Source organism: Triticum aestivum, chromosome 2B (genome assembly GCF_018294505.1).
Source record: "Triticum aestivum cultivar Chinese Spring chromosome 2B, IWGSC CS RefSeq v2.1, whole genome shotgun sequence".
NCBI lineage: Eukaryota > Viridiplantae > Streptophyta > Magnoliopsida > Poales > Poaceae > Triticum > Triticum aestivum.
In genome coordinates this window covers 107,369,388-107,377,593 of record NC_057798.1, presented here as the reverse complement: position 1 = coordinate 107,377,593, position 8,206 = coordinate 107,369,388, and positions in this window count along the sequence as shown.

The window sequence follows — 8,206 nt, the reverse complement described above, 5'->3', positions numbered from 1 at the left end:
GCCTGGTCGAGGATACGAATGGGGTACTCTCGATACGTGAGATTATCTTGGAGATCAAGCGTTTCGTGGTCCACTCCACGGATAGGATCCGAGAAGCAACGCCTGAGTTGGGAAACGTGGAAGACATCGTGGACTCTGGAGAGATGCGGAGGTAGTTCCAACTGGTAGGCAACTTCTCCTCGTTTGGCGAGAATTCGAAAAGGTCCAATGTAACGAGGAGCCAATTTGCCTTTGATACCGAAACGATGGGTTCCCTTCAGAGGAGTAACCCGAAGGTAAGCCTTCTCGTCAATCTCGAAAGTCATAGCCTTATGTTTTCGGTCATATTGACTCTTCTGACGAGATTGGGCTGTTTTCAACTTTTCACGAACGATGCGAACTTGCTCTTCTGCTTCCTGAATCATATCCGGGCCAAAGAATTGTCTTTCCCCGGTCTCTGACCAGTTAAGGGGTGTTCGACACCGTCGTCCATAGAGAACTTCAAAAGGGGCTTTACCCAAGCTAGATTGATAGCTGTTGTTATAAGCAAATTCGGCAAATGGAAGGCATTTCTCCCACTCCATTCCGAATGAGATAACAGAGGCTCGAAGCATGTCTTCTAGGATCTGGTTGACGCGTTCTACCTGACCACTCGATTGAGGGTGAAAAGCGGTGCTAAAGGAAAGGCGGGTTCCCATAGCATTTTGGAAGCTTTCCCAAAATCGAGAGGTGAAAAGACTTCCTCGATCCGAGTTAATTTCCAAAGGAACACCATGGAGAGACACTATTCGGGAGATGTACAGGTCTGCTAACTGACTAGCAGTTATACTCTCACGAACAGGTAAGAAATGGGCCACTTTGGAAAGACGATCGACAACGACGAAGATAGCATTATTCCCTCTCTTGGTCCTGGGAAAACCGGTAATGAAATCCATACCAATTTTATCCCATTTCCATTCAGGAATAGCTAGGGGTTGAAGGGTGCCAGCAGGCCGTTGATGCTCTGCTTTTACACGACGGCAGACGTCGCAGTTAGCAATATACTGAGCAATTTCTCTCTTCATCCTAGTCCACCAGAACCTCTGGCGTAGGTCCTGATACATCTTGGTACTACCGGGATGAATGGTGAGAGGAGATTCATGAGCCTCCTTAAGGATCAACTGCCGTAGATGCTGGTTCTTGGGAACCACTAAACGGTTCTCAAAGTACACAACACCATGATCATTTGTGGAGAAACAACTAGCACTTCCGCTAGCAATGTTCTCCTTGATCTTAGCTATTCCCTTATCTCGCTTCTGGGCAGCGACGATTTGATCCGTAAGAGTAGGTTTCGCCACCAAGGTGGAAAGAAATCCTTGAGGAACAATGTGAAGGTTAAGCTTCCGAAATTCCTCATGGAGAAGCGGTTGACTTTGTTGTAACATCAGGTTGTTACAATAAGATTTACGACTTAGCGCATCAGCCATGACATTGGCTTTCCCTGGGGTGTAAGTTATTCCTAAGTCGAAATCTGTGATCAACTCAACCCAACGTCTTTGCCTGAGATTCAAATCCGGTTGGGTGAAGATGTACTTCAGACTTTGGTGATCAGTGAATATTTCGCAACGATTACCGAGGAGGTAATGTCGCCAGGTTTTAAGTGCATAGACTACAGCTGCAAGCTCTAGATCATGAGTAGGATAATTCTCCTCATGTGGGTGCAATTGCCGTGAAGCATAAGCAATTACGTGTCGATCTTGCATGAGAATGCAACCTAGTCCTTGTCGCGAGGCGTCGCAGTAGATAACAAAGTCCTTAGAGAAGTCTGGCGGTACCAGCACGGGAGCAGAAGTCAGGCGTCTTTTCAGTTCCTGAAAGCTGTGCTCACATTGTGGAGTCCATTCGAACTTTTTATCTTTCTTGAGGAGTTCAGTTAGAGGTTTAGCAACTTTGGAGAAGTTCTCGACAAAGCGACGACAATAGCTCGCTAAGCCCAGAAAACTCCGAACTTGCTTGACCGATTCAGGTGGAGTCCAATTAAGGACGGCTTGAACTCGCTCAGGGTTAACAGCAATACCTTTACCAGATATTACATGACCCAGATAGGTCACTTCTGACAACCAGAATTCACATTTAGAAAATTTGGCATAAAGGCGATGCTCTCGAAGTTTCTTCAACACTAGCCTTAGATGTTCGGCATGTTCTTCCTCGTTCTTGGAGTAGATGAGTATATCATCAAGGTAAACCACGACGAATTTATCCAAATACTCCATGAAGATTGAGTTCATCAATCGAGAAAAAGTGGCTGGAGCGTTGGTTAAACCGAAGGACATGACGGTGTACTCGTATTGGCCATAACGAGTAACAAAGGCCGTTTTAGGAATGTCCCCGTTCCTGATTTTGATTTGATGGTAGCCCAACCTCAAATCCATCTTGGAGAAGACTGAGGATCCAGCGAGCTGATCATACAGGTCGTTGATCCTGGGGAGCGGATATTTGTTCTTGATTGTGACCAAATTGACAGGTCGATAATCTACAACCATCCGGTCCGTACCATCCTTCTTCTTGACGAAGAGGACGGGGCAAGCCCACGGAGATGAACTAGGTCGGATGAAACCCTTTTTCAAGGACTCATCGAGTTGTTTCTTAAGCTCGGCTAGTTCTAGTGGTGCCATCTTATAGGGTCTTCTAGCAATCGGGACGGTTCCTGGAATGAGGTCTATTACGAACTCCACATCCCTGTCAGGTGGAACACCTGGCAATTCCTCTGGGAAGACATCCGGGAAGTCACGGACTACCGGGACGTCCTCAAGGTCTGGCAAAGGGCTGGCGTTAAGAGAATATAACTGTCGCTTAGCTATTCGGGTCAAGACATTGACTATCTTCCCCGAAGGATGGGTGAGTTGAACAGTCCTAGAGAAGCAATCAATTTTGGCATGATGAGCTGACATCCAGTCCATACCCAAGATGATATTAATATCTGAAAATTTGAGAGCTATCAAAGATGCAAGGAAAACAAGTCTGTCGACTTGGATTTCATTTCCATAACTTACCCTGGAGGTTTGCCATCTAGAACCGGGAGTAGAAATTTCCATAGTGGATGGCATGTCACAGAATGTGGTGTTATGCAGACGAGCATAGTTCTCGGATATAAATGAATGAGATGCTCCTGTATCGAAAAGAACAGATGCCGAGTGGCAATTAACAAGGAGCGTACCGAGAACGACGTTGGGATCTTCTTGAGCTTCTTCGGCAGAGATACAGTTGACATGGCCACGTGCAGCGGTGGCCGGCTTGGCGTGGAACACTTTCCCTGTCGGCTTGCCACGGCCAACAGCTTTAGCAGATTGGTTGGGGTTGGTCTGGGGACACTCGCGCATATAGTGGCCAGATTCCCCACACTTAAAGCAAGTCACGGAACTGGTACGTGGAGGAGCACTGTTGGTTGGACCACCATAGAGTTTGGCTGGTGCAGACTGTTGAACGGGACGAGGCGCCTGGAAGGATGGCCTCGGTGTGAACCTGGGTGGCAGGGCAGTGTTGGGCACCCACACGCGGCGCTTCTGAGGACCAGCACCGGATGAGGAACCCACGTCACGGCCATGCTTGCGTGTTGCGTCATAATCAGTCTGACCAGTCTCAGCACTGATGGCCTTGTTAACAAGCTTCTGAAAAGATGTGCACTCATGCAGACGGAGGTCGCGGCGAAGCTCAGGACTAAGTCCCTTACGGAACCTTGCTTGCTTCTTGGCATCAGTAGAAACTTCCTCAGTGGCATATCGTGCGAGGTTACCGAACTCCCTGCTGTAAGCATCCACAGAGAGTCGGCCCTGAGTGAAACTGCAAAATTCCTCACGTTTACGGTCCATGAGACCCTCCGGGATGTGATGTTCACGGAAAGCCTCGCTGAATTCAGCCCAAGTAGTGACATGGCCCGCTGGGCGCATAGCTCCATAATTCTCCCACCATAGACTGGCGGGGCCTTCAAGATGATATGCAGCAAAGGTGACCTTGTCAGCCTCAGCTACTAGCGCGGAACGCAGTTTGTGAGAGATACTGCGAAGCCAGTCATCAGCGTCGAGAGGCTCGACGGAGTGGTGGAACGTGGGTGGATGTAACTTGATGAAATCACTGAGTGACACCACGTTATTTCTCTGATGGTGTGCTGTGTTCTGTTCAATACGCTCCAACAAACGGTTGGTCTCCTGCTTGTTTCTCTCGGCTTCTAGCATAACCTCGGCTAGGGAAGGAGGATGAGGCAGATTTGCATTCCTGACTTCACTGCCTTCGGCTGGCTCTTGAGGAGCAGGGTTATTGCGCGTGTTGACCATCCTAGGTAAACAAGACAATGATTTAGTCAGAATGATAAGATTCCGACATAGGATACAGAATGTAAGGAATAACTCGGAATGCAAGATGATCATCCGTATGACATGGTAGATACAGAAACTGCTTCTTTATTCCATCGTCATACACACCATACAAGGTTTAGTACAAGACCAAACAAGGTACTATTACGGTGAAAGGAAGATTACATCACATCGGAGGCATCCCAAGCTCCTATACATTATTTTTCTACACCTCCGGAAGCGGTACAAACTAGGTCATATCCCACGAGTCACGCAGGACGATAGACGACACAGCTAGTACGAACTAGTGATACTACCACTAACTCAGACCGATCCGTAGTAGTCCTCGTAGAAGTTACCTCCATAGCCTGGAAGCTCAACATGATCATCCGGGAACAGACGATCTCGCGGAGCTTGTGGACCATAGGGGCTAGGATGAGGTCTTGGACCAACAGACGGTGGCCTGCGGGGACCGCGAGGTGGGGTGATGCCTCCTACATCACGCCAACCCATCACGTCTGGCAGAGCAGATCTCACAGGATAGAGATCGCGCATATCCGAATATCCAGCTTGCACCGCCGGTGCAAACCGAGTCAATGTGGCCCAATGGTCAGCACGGGTATTGAAAAGCTCTAGCCTCAAGGCCCGATTTTCACGGTCCTTATCCTCGAGCATCTCAGCAGTGGTGCGAGTCCGTGAATCCTCCTGAGTGGGGTCAGCATAGATAGCCTGGAGATACCCTTGTGCTCCCGGAAGTGATCCTGGCATATACCGGAAATCAGAGTCCCGAAATAGGCCAGACCTGACTCGCATGATGGTCATCATAGAGTAGGCGGCGTCCTGCACAGCCATCTCAATAGTAACCCCGAGTCCATAGGAACAGTGAAGGGGCTCGGTGGATCCAGGATAAGATGGAAATATCCTGACAGTGCAGAGATACTGGCTTTGATTAAAGTCTCGAAATTGCTCTTCGACCGTGTACTCAGGATACCAACGGTATCCAGCCTCAGTCATTACCCTGACCAACATGGCGGTATGGCCGGGTACATCTAGGCATCGAGTCAGGCGAACCACTTGATTGAGGTCGCGAGTGGCCATCTGAAAGCACAACCATAATGCAAAGGCATTAGAATTTCTAGCAAAATTTCGGCAGCATAACAGCTGTAAATGCTCAAAAAGGATTTTGAGACATTTGACAAAGGATTTCATACACACTCAACAACATCATATCAAGGTTCTGAGTCCATCCTGGCAACATAATGTGGTAGTAGAACTGATCTAGGCTTGTATCCATCAAACCTATAAGGTACTACTGATTAGTAACACGTGATCCTGATAGAGAGAAAAGATCCTAATTCCTTAACCCCCGGTGGAAGAATAGACTGACTCAGATCAGAATGTCATAAGATAAAGAAGTAAAAAGAGCCTTACGTTCCAACCCACAAACAATTCCCCTACATATAACTAAAGAATTTCTAGACTCAACATCGACCAGTTTGGCTTGGAGAACCTACAGGCAGTCCGGCTCTGATACCAACGCTGTCAGGACCCCGACTCGATGTCACATCGATCTAGCTTGTAACACCTCATATCACTTTGCGGCCTCACGCACGGTATCCCCACGGGTGTCGCCTTACCTTTGCCCGGGACCGTTTGCGCCTTTTGGCTCACGTATATGATAGTGTCGCTAGCATCCATATGATAAGGAGCCCGGGCTGACATGACTAGTCGTAAATCCAAAGTGGCACAGGCTTACAGGGACAGGCATCCATGACCCAGCTTCGAACGTGTCGGTCATCAGCAAGTGGGTCCGGGCTGTAGCACTGGGCTAGCAGGACTCCGGTAAACCGGGCTGTAGCGGGCTAACAGGACTCCGGTACTCAATGCGTGACATTTCCCCGAAGGGACAGACACAGGAACGAAGAAGGACACATGCCGGCCAGCCTAAGTGTTCCGGAGCAGTAGCAAGCTACCATGGCTCAGTGGAGACACTAGGAGACATTTCCCGGTAAGAGAGGCTACTAAAGATAAACAACTAGATAGTCAGATCCCACACATACCAAGCATTTCAATAACATACACACAATATGCTCGATATGTGCAAATACAACATGGCATCACAACATGACTCTACGACACAAGTACTTTATTTAAGGCTCAGGGAGCCATACATAACATACACATAGGTACGGGTCACACGACCCAGCATTCAAGTCATACAGTCATACAAACCAGCAGCGGAAGTAACTTGTCTGAGTACAGACAACTAGTAAAATAAAAGAGGCTTGGAAAGCCTAGCTATACTACGTGGTCCTTCACAAGCTCAGGATCACCACCTGGGCCTTAGCCTACTCATTGATGTCAACGTCTACGTAGAACCCATCAGAAGGGGTTGCAGCGTCTTCTGTAAAAATGTAAATTATAGCAACATGAGTACAAAGGTACTCAGCAAGACTTACATCAAATCCTACATACATGCACATTATCAAGAAGGGTTGGTGGAGTTGTTGCAGCAAGCCAGCTTTGACTCTTGGCTAGGCTAACCTACGAGACTCCAACTTGAAATGGTTTTGCGCACACGAGTCCACTACTCACCACTTCAATACACTACCGAGGATCCACCTCCGTCTTCCTATGGAAGAGCCATCCTCGGCACTCACACTTATCTTGAGGCTTTTAGTAGTTTCCATTTACTTGTCTATGAACTGTATAGGCAACCAAGTAGTCCTTTACCGCGGACGCGGCTATTCGAATAGATCATGATAACCCTGCAGGGGTGTACTTCTTCATACATGTTTCCACCACTTAGCGTCTGCACACGACATGTGCTCGGCAGACTTCAAGCGAAAGCCGACGTGGGTGTAGACGACGACCTACCTAAACACCTAAGTCTCTAGTCCAGGTTTATCGCCTATCCAGGTTCCATCCGCAGGGAGTCCGGCCGAGGTTTCCCATACGGCCCCGAACGATGTGAACAGGGTTCCCGAGATACCTAACGGGTATTCGGTACACCCGGCCACGTACCTACCGCATCACAGCCCACCCCTACGGTCAGCGCTGTCCACGGCCTCCAGTAGGCTACAAACACCAGAAACTACTTGCAACTCCTGGACAGAGAGCTAGGGTGAATAAGAAGTCGAGCGGGGTCATATTTCAGGGCCCAATGCATGGTAGTAGCTGTATCTTAAATCACACATACAGATCTTAGTGCTTAAGGTCGGCTTCAATGAAACAACCCACCACGTACTCCTACATGGCCTCTCATCGATACCTTTACCAAATTGTGTTCACCACACCACTCCCATTACCGACATAATCATTTCACTCTAGCCCATCACCCAGATGAACCAGACCTGACACGACTCTAGGCATAGCAGGCATAGCAAGGTAGGAACAACACATACATATGGCTCAATCAACTCCTACACATGCTAGTGGGTTTCATCTAGTTACTGTGGCAATGACAGGTCATGCAGAGGAAATGGGTTCAACTACCGTAACACATAGCAGTTTGAAACGCGTTGTCTTAATGCAGTAAAAGAGAGCAGGAGCGAGAACATGGGATTGTATCGATATGATCAAATGGTTGGTTGCTTGCCTGATGATTCGATGCACTGATACGGTTCTTCGTTAGGGTAATCACGGTACTCCTCGGAGGCAGAACCTGCCGCAAAGAACACTGATACACAACCATCACCAAACAATGTGCGACAATATGATGCATGCATGAAACATGGCAATATGAGTGTGTTGGGCTAATGCAACTAAGACCAGAAGGGTTTGAACCAATTTGAACCAAAGATTCAAATTTCAAACTCATACATGGCCCTTTAAAGTGTTTTACCTTGTTCTGCAATAATCATCAAGTTAACTTGTTTAATCATGCATGAGAATAGTAC